This window comes from Vicia villosa, linkage group LG5 (genome assembly GCF_029867415.1).
Source record: "Vicia villosa cultivar HV-30 ecotype Madison, WI linkage group LG5, Vvil1.0, whole genome shotgun sequence".
Taxonomy (NCBI): Eukaryota; Viridiplantae; Streptophyta; class Magnoliopsida; order Fabales; family Fabaceae; genus Vicia; species Vicia villosa.
In genome coordinates this window covers 41389707-41407240 of record NC_081184.1, presented here as the reverse complement: position 1 = coordinate 41407240, position 17534 = coordinate 41389707, and positions in this window count along the sequence as shown.

Below are 17534 nucleotides of genomic sequence, written 5' to 3'. Positions count from 1 at the left end.
GATTTTTGCCATAAGCAACCATTGTCCATAGCAGTTTTTTTTGTGGAAACTCTAATTAAGCCAAACAACATGGAGTTATCTTTCACCATTTGTGCATCTCTTCCACCTATTTTATCTGACTCACAAGCTAAATGTGGATTTTCTATTTTTCATACTTTTGTTATTGCAGGTTTACCATATGTGCAGACTATTCCTCCTAAGCCACCAGATTTTTTACTAATATCCAAGTTCACTTGCTATTTACTTTTTCCTATTTCATGTATTCGTAGTGCAGAAAAGCCTCCACCAAAACCACCATATATGAAAGCTACATTCCACCTTAACCCCTCGGGCGTGTTCTTTCCTTTCTCTCACACTTATTTTATATTTATGTTCTTTCATTGAGGACAATGCATGTTTTAAGTGTGGGGGAGGGAATAATTTATTTTCTTTATTTTCCTTTTTTTTTGTTTTTTTTTTGTTTCCTTTGTTTTCGTTCTTAAAAAAAAAATCTTTTTGAAAGTTTTGGGCTATAGATTAATCTGAGGTTAGTTGTGGAGACTTGGGAAAAGTTCACAAGATCGGTATCGTCTTAACATCGTAAGTCTCCTGCATATGGAAATTAATTTGAATACTTATTATGACATAGCCTTGAATTCTCATTCTCTAATAGCTCTTGAGTAGTTTATCTTTGCAGTCGGCACCATCTCACACATGTTTTACGTAAGGAAGCTGATGAAAATAAGTGAGTGATTCAAGACCCGTTGTTAGTTGGTTCAGAGGTTTCTGGTGCTGAACTTGGTAGGGTGGATTACGGTCCGATCCTCCACAACTACAATTGGGGAATAAAAGGGGTATACCACTTAGGTACCATAACCCCATGCAAAAAGGATCAGAGTCACTAACCGATAGTCTTACCATGAGTGTGTGGAAATAACAGGCTTAATGTGATTGCGCCAGAAAGAAAGAGAGAAGGATGGGTAAGTTAGGCTTATTTTTCAGCTTATTTTTCAGCTTTAGCAGTCTGCACTAAAACGATCATAACTGGAGCTCCGTGAATCCGATTGACGCGTTCTAATAATCACTAGAAAGTTAAGAGAAAGAGATACAACTTTTGAGTTGGAGTCAAAGTCATATTCGGAGAGCATATTTTCTAGAATTTCGTTTGAAGCCGCAACATTAGTTTTTGGTCGTTAGTTTAGGGTCTGGGTTATGTCTGTTTGACCCAGTTGGGTTATGAACCGAATTCTTGTTTCTCCCATTTATCTAGGGCTGGCTGTACTGTTCATTTTCTCATGTTTCACTATTCACTATTTTATTTTGAGAGCTTGATACGTTTGATCATGAAGAACTAATCTCCGAAGGCAATTTCTGCTGGTTATGGTTTCCAATACTTTAAGGTTTTTAATCTTTAATTCAATTTCTTTTCCCTTTCGATATTAATCTATATGTCTTGTTTTCTTAATTCGAGTTATATAGAATATTATTGATTTATATCGATTGATTTATGTTCCTTGACTTTTATCGTACCTTATCGTTGCTTAACCGTTAAAGTGTGTATGTTAGAATCACGTTTGCTTAATTCGTGATTGTGCTTAATCCGTTTGCTTTATTCGGAAAATAGGAATGAAACCTTATAATGTCAATTCGCTTGTTAATTGGTGTTGTAATCGGCAGGGAAATAGAATCCGCTTGGGGGATTAAAGTTTATTGAATTAGTGATAAGTCGGTAACCGAATCAGTAGAATTGTCGTTTTATCTTATTTACATAATAACTTATTTTAATCACTTTTTCACTCTGTTATTATTAAATCGATCATAAACCAACCCCTCCTAAATCGATTTTGATTAGTTAATAGAATACAAGAATCGTTGCGATACGACTTGAGCCATTGTCGCTATACTACGCTTTTTAAAGTTACTCGTTTTGATCCGTGCGCGACAGCGGATCAGTCCTATCTTATTAGTTCTCTCAGAGTTCTTAACAACTTTGGGCTTTGCAACAGAATAATCATATCTAAGAGAAGGTTTAGCCAAAGGTTTTTCCGTAGATTTAGAAACATATTTCTCCTTTTATTTTACTTTATCTTTAGGCATAAACCCAACAGAGATAAAATGGGAATGGAGAGTATTAGGTTTGTCTTACTTATCAGAATTAGATTCATCATAGGAATTATAACCAACACCATTGGTCTCTTTTCTGCTCACGCCATAGATCATAGAAGCCATCATGCTTCTCCCTATGCTTCTGGATAGGAACTTTTTGAAAGCTTTATCATATTTTTTAATGGCATCCTCGGTACTCTTCGAAGCCTCTAGAAGAGCTCTCGTGCCTTTGAGTCCAGAGTTCTCGTCTTTAAGAAAAAAAATTACCTCATTAATAATGAAGAAATCTTCCTTAAGCTTAATATTTTCAGAAGATGTGGAATCATGGGACTTTTTAAGTTCCTTGAATTCAATCTTGAGTAATTCACGTCTTTCCAAAATTTCAAGTAAAGAAGTAGTTAATTCAAAAGGAGTAAGGTCTGAAAATACCTCTTTGGAGACTACCTCTTTTGTGTCTGAATCTGACATTGCTTCATTTTCTAGTGGTATCTTTGCATTAAAAGTTCTAACATGAGCCATCAGTGCCACGCCAGCATGATATTCTTCTGAATCGTCTTCTAAAGAATCAAGATCATCCCAGGTTGCCATCAGCCCTTTCTTCTTGCTTTTGAGAGATTTCTTTTTAGGCTTGTCCTTATGTAGTTCAGGACTGTCGTACTTGAGGTTTCCTAGCTCATTGCACTCATAACAAGTGACTTCTCTGCCACTAGATTTCCTTTGACCAAAAGTAGACTCGAAGCAATCACCAGTCCTTCTAGTACTTCTGAACATGTTGCCTTAATTTCTCTTCAAGAGACGGTTAACCCTTCTGGACAATAGAGACAACTCATCTTCAACTTTATCAAAATCATCTTCTGAATCCTTAATCTCTTTATCTCGAAGAGCTTTAGACTTTTCAGAACTTCTAATATATTTTAGGGCAACCAATTTTTCTCTCTTTTGAGGTTCATCCTGTTCTAGCTCAATCTCATGACTTCTCAAGGAAATCTCCAGTTCTTCTAGAGAAGTGTTGTTCAGATCATTTTCAAGCTTGAGTGTAGTTACCATATGCCTCCATTTAGATGGAAAGTGATCGGACACCATTTCTATTAAGTTTTGTCTTTCATCCGGCACAAATTTATCATCTCGGTAACACATTCGGCTGTTTTATTGTTTTTTAAGTTAAGTTTATCATATTTACTAATTTATAGTATTGCATTGCATTTGATTTAAAGTTTATGTCAAAAGATATTCTTTATGCCTTTGTTTGGTAGTGTTAGTGTTATAGGTTGATGCATGTGAAAATAAGGAACTTGCGGCGCGCACGAGTGGATGAAAAGAAGCCGGAAAAGCTAATTTCAGAGGCCAACACGGGCACCCATGTGGAGCAACACGGCCCGTGTTGAAATGTGGCTGGAAATGCAATTTTGGATCCAAGGCAGAGGATCTACACGGGCACCCGTGTGCACAGACACGGTCCGTGTGAAAAGGTACCTGGAAAGATGATTTTTGGCCATGGAGCAGAAGAACAACACGGGCGCCCGTGTGCAGCAACACGGCCCGTGTTGATGATGCGTGCTGATTATATTTGTTTGTGTTGCCTCACTCAAAGGGGATCATTAAGGGTATTTTTGGTATTCGGCTTCAACCTAAATGGAAGACACAATATAAAAACAACTTTAGGGCAAGAGAGAAGGAACTTTTGACAGATTAGAGAAAAGAATACAAGAGAAGATTGGAGGAAGCAAGGGTTTGGGAGAGAAGAAGATCTTCATGAATGGAAGCAATTGAAGATTCAATCTCCTCCAATTTCTTGTAATGTCCTTATTCAATATTGTGTTTTCTTTGAATACTATGAGTAGCTAAACCCCCCAATGCTAGGGGGTGGCTCTGATTTAACTTTGTTATGACTCTGAGTTTGCAATTGCAATAACAATTATGTTTTTAATTGTTGATTTATTCTCTTGATGTTTCTAATGCTTTTCCTTTCGGACAAAATGGAATTGATCTATGATTATCATTTAGGCGGACCACCATTGATAATGCTTTCATGAGAATATGCTATAATAGATATTACCTAGGACTAGGAATACCTTATAGCAACCGGATATTCTTGATAACTAATTGCTTGATTTCATCGTAAATTTCTAAGGACTTAGGGTTTAGGATGAAGGATCAAAGGTTTTTTCACTAAGGACTTAGGATCAAACAACCTTAAGAACCGGTAATTGATTATTGAAAATAAGTTGTTGCAATAGAAATTTCATAGTTGTTAGATTGTCAATCATCCACTGTCCCTAGCATGTTACTCATATTTGTTACAAAGTCAATTTCATTTACTGCTTATTCTATTTTTCGTTAAGTTATAATTACCAAACAAAACCCCATTGAAGTTTTTGTTTAATTGAACCTTGTATTGAACTCATTATTCCTGCGCAGTCCCTAAGATCGACATTCGGGGAATTTTCCCTATTATTACAAGAGGCAAAATAGTACACTTGCTATTTTACCGATCAGAAAGCTTATGATAATCTTTTTCACGTCACCTGACATAGAATACCCTTTGTTAAGAATTCTCAATCCTACAACTAAGATTTGAATCCTTGAGAACATAGTCTCAATTGTTTCATCATCCTCCATCTCGAAGGCTTCATACTTCTGAATCAAGGCCAGCACCCGAGTCTTATTGACTTGATTGTTTCCTTCATGCGTCATTCTGAGAGAGTCAAATATAGACTTAGCTAAGTTTCTATTTGTGATCTTCTCATACTCAGTATAATAAATAATATTCAACAAGATGGTTCTTGCTTTATGATGATTATTATAATCTTTCTTTTGTTGATCATTTATAGCTTTCATTTCAAGAAGTATTCCATTACCATCTGTGGGTTGATTGTATCCATCAACTAACATATCCCAAAGATCAACATCATGACCTAGAAAGAAACTTTCTAGTCTATCTTTCCAATATTCAAACTTTTCACCATCAAAGATGAGAGGTTTAAAATTGTATTTATAATTTGAAACTGGAAGCAGGTGGTGGTGTAGGATCAACCATGGTGTTTCTAAAAGTTTGTCTAGATTCTTTATCTGACACGATTAAGTATATCAAACCAGAACCGGAGCTCTTATGCCAATTGAAGGTGCGAGAAACACAAGAAATGGGGGGTTTGAATTGGGTTGCACCAAATATAATCTTTTTGTAACTCAAAACACAAATCTAACAAGTGAAAAAATAGATGAACACAATTACTTTTACGTTACTCCAGTCCACCCACTGATTTTGCCTTATCAACAAGGACTTAATCCACTATAACCAAACAGATTACAGACAACCACAATAAGTCTGATCAACCTTGACGACAAGTCTAACAAGTCCTTTGATCCTTAATTCCAAGCTACAAACGACCATATTAAGTCCGATCAACCTTGTTGACAACCATAACAAATTTAGCTGATTATTAATGCCAAGCTGTAGACAATCACACTAAGTCCGATCAACCTTGCTGACGACCCCAACAAGTTCGTTGATCCTTATCTTGAAACCATAATGATTGCAACCATTGTCTTCTTGAGAATTATGACTACCACTTAGTGTCCCAAGGAATCTATCAACCACTGTTGATTAAAAAGATATGTATACATAGATGCTTCTAATAAGCATATTACACAATGTTTAAGTACAGCAACACAAAAGTGTTGAAAGCAAGATATGAACAAAAGCTCCTTGCTAAAAATACAAAACTATATGAACAAATGTCTCAATAGAGTTTTTGCAGCACTTTGGTGTAGTTTTGTAGAACTAATTAGTTGATTTCAAATTCTTCCAAGTCTTTCTTTTATAGCTGAAGAAATATATCTGTTGGAGGGTAGAATAGGAAACACAAATCCAACTGTAAAGTTCCCAACGGTCATGGTGGGAATGGTAGATAACAAGTACAGATAAGATTGTCATTACCCCACCTTATAAAAGTAGAGGTCACAATTTACATTTGTACTTTTATGTTCACCATCTCACGCAAGCCATTCTTGATCTTAGTCTTCTATATCTTCAAAGGCTTCTGATTGTATGTTGATTGAAGCATGTTATAGAAGGATCAAAACTTGAGTCTTCTTAACATTCCTTAGAACTATTGCAGAAAAAGCATTCCAGAATATTGACTTCCTTTGTAACACATCACAGGTATTCTTCAAGAGTGTTGAGTTCAAAATCTGATGACGTCACACAGCTTCTTACGAGAGTCATAACCTATTTAGAAAAAGCTACATAATTTGCTGTCACACATGGATCAAAAACGAGTATTTTTTGAAAATATAGTTAGCGACAACGACAACTCGAGTATCGTATCGCGAGGATTCTTGTATAATTATTAACCAACTGATACAAATATGGGGGGTTGTTTTGGTTTAGGATTCGATCAAGAAAATAGAGCAAATAAGTGATTATCAAAATAAGCTAAAATAAATCAACCTACTATTCGGGTTCCCCACTTATCATCAGTAATTATAAATCCAATTCCCAAGCGAACTCTAACCCCTATCCGATTACAGCACCAATAAACAAGCGAAATTGACACTATGCAATTTATATTCCTATTATCTGAATTAAGCAAACAGATTCCTCACTCATGAATTAAGCGAACATGATTCGACATACGTAATTTAACGATAAAGCAACGCTAAAAAGAACAAGCACACATAAACCAATCGAATTAAATCAATAATATTTTGTATAACTCGAATTAAGCATGCAAGACATATAAAAGATTATTGAAAGGGAAAAGAATTGGGATTAAAATTAAAAAACCTCAAAGATTTGGTGGAACACGAACAATAGATCAATCCTTGGAATAGTTCTCCATCGTAATCGTACAAAAATTTGAAATTTTTCGTGAATCGTGAATACGTGAACAGTACACACATTGCCCTAGGTATACGTGAAACAAGAAATCCGGGTCATAACCCAACTGGGTCAATAACATGAAAACCCATCCCAAAATCGGTCCAAAACTAAATGTTTCTTGTTGTGAATTCAATAACAAGAACAAAGTATAATAGGGAATTAGGGAGGAGAAGAAGAACACAAGAATTGGTTATAACTGCTTTTCTTTTACTTTCTCTTAAAACAAGATTACAAGTTTACAAGAATAACAAATAACCTCTCTCACCCCAAATTAGGATTTGCAGCTTAGCAATGATGAGAGACTAGTATGCTATTTATAATAAAACCTAACATACTAACTAATGGGCTTTTTCCACAAGGCCTATTACACAAGCCAACTTAATAAACAAGCTAACTTAGCAAATTAGGGTTTAAACACTAAAACCTAATTTAACATGCTAACAACCCTAGCATCTTCGGCACAAGCATGTGAACAACCTTCGACTTCATGCTTAACCTTGTCAAACCAAGAAGCTACCCTTCGGCCATACTAGAGTTTGATCCAATATCTCACAAATCTCCACCTTGGATCTAACTCTACAACATCAAGGGAACAAACTAGCTTTCTTCATGCAGCTTTAGCAACTGCATACAGTGGAAAAACTTGCAACTCGGTAATGTCTTGGTGATCATATCAGCAGCATTGTCTTCAGTCGAAACCTTCAGCACTTGGACTTCTCCATGCTCGATTACTCCTCTGACGAAATGCAGCCTCACATCAATATGCTTAGTTCGCTCATGATAGGCTGAATTCTTCGACAGGTGTATTGCACTTTGACTATCACATTTAAGAGTGATACCTCGACCTTGAAGTTTCAGCTCCTTCGCAAAACCTTCAAGCCACAATGCTTCTTTCACAGCTTCAGTTAATGCAATATACTCCACTTCAGTGGTTGATAGAGCAACAACCTTCTGAAGTGTTGCTTTCCAACTAATTGTTGTGCCAAACATAGTGAAAACATATCCAGAAATAGATTTCCTGGAATCCATACAACCTGCATAATCAGAGTCGACATATCCTCCAATTGCTGCTTTACCATCTTCACCCAAGGCTCCACCATAAATTAGGACTCTTTTCAGAGACCCATTTATGTACCTTAAAATCCACTTCAATGCTTGCCAGTGATCCTTTCCAGGATTCGCCATGTACCTGCTTACAAGACTTACTGTGTATGCTATGTCGGGTCTAGTACAGACCATAGCATACATCAAAGAACCAACTATATTAGCATATGGGATGCTATTCATATAGGCTCTTTCGACATCAGTACTGGGACACTGATCAATACTCAGCTTGAATTGAGGGTTTGTTGGAGTCACAACTGGCTTCGAATTCGACATACCAAACTTTTCAAGAATCTTCTGTAGGTATGCCTCTTGAGATAAACATAACTTAGACTTCTTTCTATCTCTTCGAATGTCAATTCCAAGAATTCTGGAAGCAGCTCCCAGATCCTTCATATAGAACTCCTTATTGAGTTCATCCTTCACCCTCATCACATCTTCAACATTGTTGCTTGCTATGAGAATATCATCCACATAAAGCAACAAAATAACAAATGAATTACCAGGTCGAAATCTGAAGTAAACGCAGTGGTCGAACTGACTTCTAATGAAACTTATGCGTGCCATGAACTTGTCGAATCTCCTATTCCACTGTCGAGGAGATTGTTTCAGCCCATACAAAGATCTCTTTAACTTGCACACATAATCTTCCTTCCCCTTTTCGACATACCCTTCAGGTTGCCTCATCAGGATCGTTTCATCTAAATCACCATACAAGAACACAGTCTTCACATCCATCTGTTCCAGTTCAAGATCGAACTGTGCTACCATGGCAAGTAACATTCGAATGGACCTATGCTTCACAACAGGAGAAAACACATCATTGAAGTCGACACCTTCTTTCTGAGTGAAACCCCTTGCAACTAACCTTGCCTTGTATCTTTTCGACGTCACTCCTTCAATTCCTTCCTTAACTTTGAAAATCCATTTACAACTGACTAACCTTGCCCCAACAGGTTTCTTGATCAGTTCCCAAGTATGATTATCATGAAGAGATTTCATCTCATCATCCATGGCCTTCATCCATTCAGTCTTATTTCGACTCCTCATAACTTCCTTGTAGTCTCTAGGTTCTTCGTCTAGAACCTCACTTGCAGATATTAAGGCATAAGCTATAAGATCTGCATACCCAAGCCTCTGAGGTGCCTTTATGACTCTTCTCGACCTATCTCTCGACAATAGGTAGTCATCGTCAGTTTCCTCAACTTTCTCAGCATCTTCTGCTTCTTCTTCGACTTCATCAGGGATATGCAATTCAGCATCAACATGCTCCACCTCAACAGGAATCTCTACCTGTTCCAGCTCTTCGTCAGATGTTTCTGTACTTCGATCAACATCATCAGTTTTCTTAAAAGCCATTTCAGCTTCATTGAAAACTACATCTCGACTGGTGATACACCTCCTGTGACCTGGCTCTAGGCACCATTGTTAGAATCCCAATTGTGTATAGTTTGTATATAAGTTTTGTGGTATTTCTGAAACTCTTGTGCCAAATTTGATCACCTTTTGATATAATAGTATGTAAATAATTAACTTTGTGTTTATTTTCTAAAGTTAGTTAATTTATTAACTCTTGTAATGTTTTCTTTAGGTTTCAACAATTTTTGGGCAAGATGGAATGAAAAGAATAGTCAAAACAAGCTTGCAATGAGGTTGGAAAGCCAAAAGAGGAATTTTTGTGCAAGAAGGTCCGCTCAGCGGAGTTGAAGCGGACCCAGACAGAGATTTCCCACAAGAAAGTTCGCTCAGCGGAGTTGAAGCGGACATGGGCAGGGACAAGTGAAAAATTACCTCCGCTCAGCGGACCTTGAAGACAAATCAGATATTTTTACTGCTCCGCTCAGCGGACCTGCTCCGCTCAGCGGACCTACCTTTTCAACTTTTGTTCTTAGCCACATAAAATTGATGAAAAAAGGTGGTTAGCTTAGTTCTTATCATAACACACACTTGGAAGAAAAGTTAGGGCAAGAGAAGAAGAGAAAAACCATTTTTCTTAAGAGAAAATCAAGATTTCCAAACATCTTTCTTTGATCTTCTTGAGTTTGATGTCACTAAATCTTGGTTTGTTGCTTGTTGTTGAAGCTTCCATGGATATGGAGGGCTAAGTTTCATCTTGTGTCAAGATTAGAGGTAGTTAGTTTGTAAATATGTACTTTCTTTGATCTATTATGTATGAACTTGGTTAATGATTAATACATGGTGAATATCTTGTTATTTATGTTTCATTTGTTGTTTTGGATCATTATTGAGAGATATGTTTCAAAGCTAGACCTAAAAGATATTCATCTATCAATAAACAAACTCTAGAGATAGATTTGTGAGTTGATAATCACAAGTATCAAGCTTTTAAGATTATCATGTTGATTGTCGGCATGAGAGATCATCTGACGGTGAATATGATAATAATCACGATATTGCTTTAGAGATAAACGGTATCGAGAGGATACGTGATTGTATTAATCATGAATAGGTTCATATATATAATCATTAGAGTACATATGAAGCAAACTAATGAACACTAATCTTGACACAGTTTTACCAAACCGTTTTTAAATCCTAAGTTATTGTCTTTAATTTCTTTTCATGCTATTTATCTTTCATGACACTAAAAACATCCAAAACCTTAACTCAAAATACACTAAGCTGTAGAACGGCGATAATATCGCATCAATCCCTGAGGAGACGATACTAAAAATACTTATCCTATACTTTCTAACAAAATGGCGCCGTTGTCGAGGATTGGCGTTAAGATATTATAAGCATAGCAATAGTTTTTGTGTGTTTTGAGTATAAATATTATTATTATTGCCTAGTCTTTGCTTACTTTTTGGGTAGTGTTTCAGCTCTGGTTTATGCGTGGGAGTGTACCACAAGGAGATTGAACAGTAAAACCAGAAGAAGAAGGAAACTAGCCAAAGAACGAAGATTAGCCCAAGAAGCTACTACTTCATCAGCACCACAAGTTATAGAAGAAGAGATGCTTTATGGGCCTACCGTACGGCATTCAAGGCACCGATTGGTTTTACTCCATTTCAAATGGTTTACGGGAAGAGTTGTCATTTACCCGTGGAATTGGAGCATAAGGCGTTTTGGGCCTTGAATTTGCTTAATTTTGATTCTAAGGCAAGTGGTGAAATGAGAAAATTGCAATTGCTTGAGATGGAAGAATTGCGATTACAAGCCTATGAATCCAACAAAATCTACAAGGAGAAAGTGAAAGGATATCATGATAGAAAGATTGTGGAGAAGGATTTCAAAGAAGGCCAAATGGTTCTATTGTTCAATTCAAGGTTGAAGTTGTTTCCGGGCAAGTTGAAATCCAAATGGTCGGGTCCGTTCCGAATTAAGGAAGTAAAAGACTATGGAGCGGTTGTGCTTGAAAATCCGACAACAAATTTGTTTTATGTGTTGTGGGACATTTGAAAAGTCGGTGGAGAAAGAATCGAGTGGAACAGACTGCTGAAAAACCAGAAAATTGCAGTTTTCTGTCATCCGCTCAGCGGACCCCCCTCCGCTGAGCGGACCTGCTAAAAACCAGAAAAAATTAACAGGGCCCAATGGACCAAACCGGTCCAAAGGCCCAATTAAAGCAGAATTTGTGGCTGAGCGGGTTCAGAACCCTAACTCACCACATTTGTGCCTCTCACTTGTTTCCTTCTCCTTCTCCACCATTTTCAAACCTTCCAAGTTCCAATCTTTTATTTATTCAAAGTTGCTGCACTTTTGTTCTTGTCCATTTTCAGCAAGGTATGTTTCTAATGTTGTTCATAATTTTGCAATGATGTCATAGTAGGGTTATGCAAAGATTTGTTTCCTTTTTAGATTTGAAGTTAGGTTTAGTAATATCTAGTGTTTAGGTTTGATTTTATTAAGAAATCTTGTTTATATTTTAGGTTTAGGTTAGATTAGATTTTAGATTTTAGGGTTTTATCACTTGCATGCTGTGATTCTCTATTTCCTTACATGTTTTCGTGCTTAAAAGTGTTGTGGAATGGGGTTTGAAACCCCATGGTTGTTCCTGGTGCAGACCTGTGTCTGCAAAATTTTTGAATTTCTGCGCAGGTCCGCTGAGCGGACCCTGCTGAGTGCAGAATCTCAGTTCTGTTATCTGTGTTTGATGCAATGGTTTAGGGCCTGGTTTAACACTACCAATGGACATGTAATATTGTATAAATGTTGCTTTTGACGATGTTTGTTCGATGTTGTGTTGTTTTTTTTGTAGATGTCGTCAAGAAGTGATCGGGGAAAGCGAGCTAGGCAATTGACAGGTTCAAGCTCAGGAGCTGCTCCGCAACCACCCTTCGATTCACATAGGTTTCTAGGTTCAGAGCAGCAGGCAAGGTTTGAGAAGTTAGTTGGTCGAAAGATTTGGCCTGAAAAGGTGTTTGACCTCCCACAAAGCGGTAACTTTTATCAGTTTCTGGAAAACATTGCGGAACGCAAGTGGGAAGCTTTGATCTCTCCTGACTCTCAAATCAATGCGGACATCGTGCTTGAGTTCTATGCTAATGCGATTCTGATTGAGGGAAGGGTGTACACTTACACCTCCTATGTGAGAGGTAGGGGAATTTCTTTTTCAAGGGATGCAATTAACACTTTTTTGGGAAGACCTTCTCATCGTGTTGCAGGTGACAAGTGTGAGTATGCAAGGAAAAAGGCTGCAAAAACTTGGAATATGCAGGAGATTGCTGATTTGTTGTCTTTTGAGCACCGAGGGTTCACTCTTAACCCTTTCGGTTATATTCAGAAGATGGACAGGAAGAATATGACTCAAATGGCGCAGCTGTACACAGTCTTCCTCCTGAACAATGTCATGCCGAGAAGCCACACTTCTGACCTGACCATTGATATGTCTTGTCTTTTGTTTTGGATTATGACAGGTGGAGAGGTGGATGTGGCTCAAATCATTTCTGAGGAGATGAGGATCGTGGCTTCAAGTGGTACCAAGTCAGGGACAAAGCCTTCTGCTCAGCTTGGTTTTCCAAGTTTGATTATGGGACTATGCAGGAAAGCAGGTGTGGAGTTTCCTAATGTGGCAAGTATGAAATCCACTAGTGTTGTGGACACCGGCTATGTGCACAGGCATTGCTCTCCTAAGCTAGGTGTCCAGCAGCATCCTCAGCCACAGAACATGGCTCCTCCTGCTGGTGGTAGGTATAATGAGGAATTAGCTTGCAGGTACAATTGGGCGTATTTTGATGCCAACAGAAGATCACAAGCTATGATTCATGATTCTCTCTGCAAGCTCTATCGCCACCAAGTCAATCCGGCGGATGTTCCCTCTTTTCCTACAAATGAGGAGTATGAGGCTCATTGTGCATGGCCTGCGGAGAGGCCATTTTTTAGAGAGGGGGGTGGTGAAGAGGAAGAAGAGGAAGGAGATGGCATGGAGCAGGATGATGAGGAGGATTGAGGATATCCAGTGTCGATTTTTATTGTTGTTTATTTAGTTTATGTTTAGTTCTATAATACTTTGATTTTACTTTCTGTTGTTGAACTAGTAGCATGTGTTTCTATTGCTTTTGTTAGTAACTACTTTTGTGCCATCTGTCATACCCCAAAATTTGCCCACACTTTTTAGTGATAAAAAATTTTGAAATTATTTTTAAAATTGGATTTTATAAAATATTGGGTCCATTTACAGTAATATCCTGAATTTTATAAATATTCGATTTAAAGTCTATTTTAAAATATAATGGTTTACTCTTAAATTATTTATATTTTAAATAAATAGCAAAAGGCTGGCCGATGCTTCATACACTTTCAATTGGCTTTTTATTTCAAATAAATAACATAGCTCAGTTGGTTAGAATGAAAGGCTTGTAAATAGAAGGTCACGGGTTCAAGTCGTGCTTGGTGCATTTTTATGTACTATTTTTACTCTTTCTTTTTTTTGCACCTGGATGTATCTGGACACTAGTACGTCCAGATTCTTAATCTTGGGGACCAAGAAGGTCCATGGGCCTTTGGGTTGGATCTTTTCCTTTTTAGGATTGCTTTGACCTAATTTCCACTCTATAAATAGAGGCTCTCCACTCTATTCTTTTCACCAACAATTTTCTAAACAATCATCAGTTTTCTAACCCTTATTCTGATAATTTCGCTAACAATTTTACGAAGCTTTTTCTTTTACGTTTTTTTAAATTTTTTTTTTTGGCCAATGATGACGCCTGAGGCCACCCTTATTTTCAAATGATTTTAAAATGTTTTGGTCGATGATTTTCACATGAGGCCCCGGTTTATTCCTTTTTTTTAGACCGTATGATGATATTTATCTGACGGTCTCTTTTTTCGATTTATTTCTAATCATATGATGTTTATATCTTAAAAAGACTTTTTCTTCGCTGTGCTCTAAAACATCTAACCATGTTCACCATTCGTTATACACAAAATTTTGTCGATTATGTCTATATCTTTAGTCTTTTTTTTTTAGAAAACTAATCTTTATTTTAATTCTAACCCTTTTTTACCGTTACTGATGATGTCGTCTATACCTTTAGCCCTATTACTAATATGCTGCTAACCTTTAATATTTGTTTTTTAACAACTTCAAATTCATTTAAATTTCACAGCAATATCATCTTCTTTTTTTTTCTAGGAACACAGACTATTATCATCAATTTTCAGAATCCCTAACAATTCTCTTTAACCTGCAAATTATTGTGTCACAATATATAACATACCATTAACATGAACAATTTCTAACAACAACCATGAGCATTAACACTAATCCACAAGAGTTATCACTAATTTTTAAACAAAAATCTTTCTTTGTTTCTATGCTATTTTGTTACAGGAAAATCAAAAAGAGGAATAGAAAGACAGATTTCCCCATCAGTGCTCATCCGTCATCATCATTAACACAGCAGCTTCATTGAAATCACCTTTTCAACAAACATCAGCACGAGCACAATAACTCAGCTCCGACAAGTCCCCAGACAACCTGAATCGACATCTTGCGGACAGCTTTTCAGTGCCACCGTACAAGCAGATCCGACGAGCACAGAACCAGCAACCCACCGCGAGCATACTACCCAGCCGCCGACGACGCACATTACTTTCACCTTCAGCTTCGACACGCACCGCATAGACCCAGATTTGCAACGCCGATGCGAAAGGATGAAAGCAACGACGCACGACAGCCACGTAAGTTTTCCGATCCACATGTCTTTTGATGATTTTATTGTTAATTCGGATCTTTGAATTGTAGGATTTAAGACTCAAAAGGTTTGATTTCTATCATTGATGTACTGATTGCTTGATTGAGTATTCCGATTCAGTTGAGTTTCATGATGGTTGTTATTTGTTTGGATGTGATTGAGAAAGAGGTTTGTTGCTGGTTACTATGTTTTACCGGTAATCATTGTGCTTGAGTAGAAACAGAGTGAGAACTGGGTTGAAATCATTGTTCACTTGCTTGAGTAGAAACACAGAGTGAGAACTGGGTTGAGAGAGAGGGAAGCATGTTAGAACAACAATGGGGGCTGGGGGGCGGACTGCCCCATTCTAGTTTAGGGTTTTGTTTAATTCACTTTGAACTTGGGCTTCTGTTTCTTTTATTTTTAGCCCAAACCGAGTGTACCCCTTGGCAGTTTATTTAAATGATGACACTGGGCTTGCTATCAACCATGGGCCAACAATTTCTTTTGATACACATTTTTGTGTCTGATTGTTTATTTTATTTAAAATACTTGCTTTTTATTGTTGACATAATAAAAAAAATTATAAAAAGTATGCTTTTATATAAAAAACACAAAAAATGTTAGTTGATTAGTTTTTTTTTATAGTAAAAAATATCAAAAATGTGTTGTTAATTTATATTCTCTTTAGCTAATTTTTATTAAATTTATCATTATTCTCCTATATCCGTTACTAACATTTCCTTTGGAATGCGAGGTACTATCTTGAGCCTTTGGGCTATTGTGGACCATTTGCAAGTTTCTGATTCTTATACATTTGATCGCTTTACTTTTGTTTAAGTTTTATTTTGGGTTTGTAATTTTTTTTTTCCGTCAAGTTTTTTATTGTAATCCCCTCCCCCAAAGCGATGTAATAGCGTAGGAACCTTTACTTTTCCGCAATTTATTTTCTGTAAACATATTAACTGTTAGTAATTAGGATTGTATGGAAAGATAACAAATTGAACGTTAGCTCACTAACATCAAGATAAAATAACTGAATACAACACACTTGCACGCACTCACCTTTAGGGTACCCCCTCTTGGTTGCCTTTCGGAAAATAATAGTCAAGTCCCTCGAAGCGTAGGGATACCTTAGCGCATGCTGCCTACGATTCAAAATCATCATTGTCCCTTCGAAAAAAAGATCATAGTCCCTTCGAGTTGCCTACGATGAAATGATCTCGTCCCTCGAGTTGCCTTCGGCTAAATGATGATAGTCCCTTCAAACACTAAGGTATCCCTACATGTTGCCTTTATGACAATTCACAAACGCATAGGACTTCCTACCCTCTTGATGGTATGGATAGTCCCTATGACGACTCGATGACCCTTCGATGACCCGCACATCTAATGTATAGGACTACCTACCCTTATATGGTATGGATAGTACTATCGCTCAAGGAAAGTCCTTAGAATAGGAAAGACCTTACGAACTTAGGGTAGGAACTCTTAAGTGCTTGCTCACAATCAATTCAAACAAATCAAATGTTTTTCACACCATGTTTTATAACATTGTCTTTTCAGACATTCTTAAAAATCAAATCGTTTTTCTAAACACACGCCACTTTCAAACATTTCAAACAAACAAGTGAGCTAAGCAAGCTAAGAGCCCATGGATAACCATGGATGCAAAGGGTGCTTACACCTTCCCTTTGCATAACCTACCCCCCGAACTCAATCTCTTTTCAAAGAAGGTCTTTCCTGTTCTTTTATGCCTTTCCTAATTGGATAAAATAAAAGTCGGTGGCGACTCTTGCTCACCGCAACATTGTTGCTTATAAAAATTAAAGTCAGTTCACCGTATTACAGAACTGGCGACTCTGCTGGGGATATTTTTAAGAGGGGTTACCTTAGAGTTTTAGTTCACTTCTATTTTTGTAAATTGTTTGTTTTGTGTGCTTTATTTTAAAGGGTTGTTTGGGTATTCTCTTGTGTGAAAGATCCTAATCCGGATCTGAGTACCTTAGGTAAATGGCATGAGACCAAGGAGACTGCACAGCGTATACTGATGTGGTTGATATGGTGGCCATCGTTAGTGTGACACATTGGTGTGTCCTGGTGTTCCTTGGGATCCGACTCGAGGAAACACTTGGCTACTGCGTGGTGTCATTAAGCACTAATCTGCCCCTAGAATCTTAGTTGAACTTGACTTTGGCCTATAGGAAGTAGCGAGATGGCTGGCTTTGGTTCCGACCGAAGGTTGTTGATACTCGAAGCTACACTCATATGGACTGGACTTTCAGGACGTTTTCGGTCGGTGATTCGATTGCTGAACTGAAATA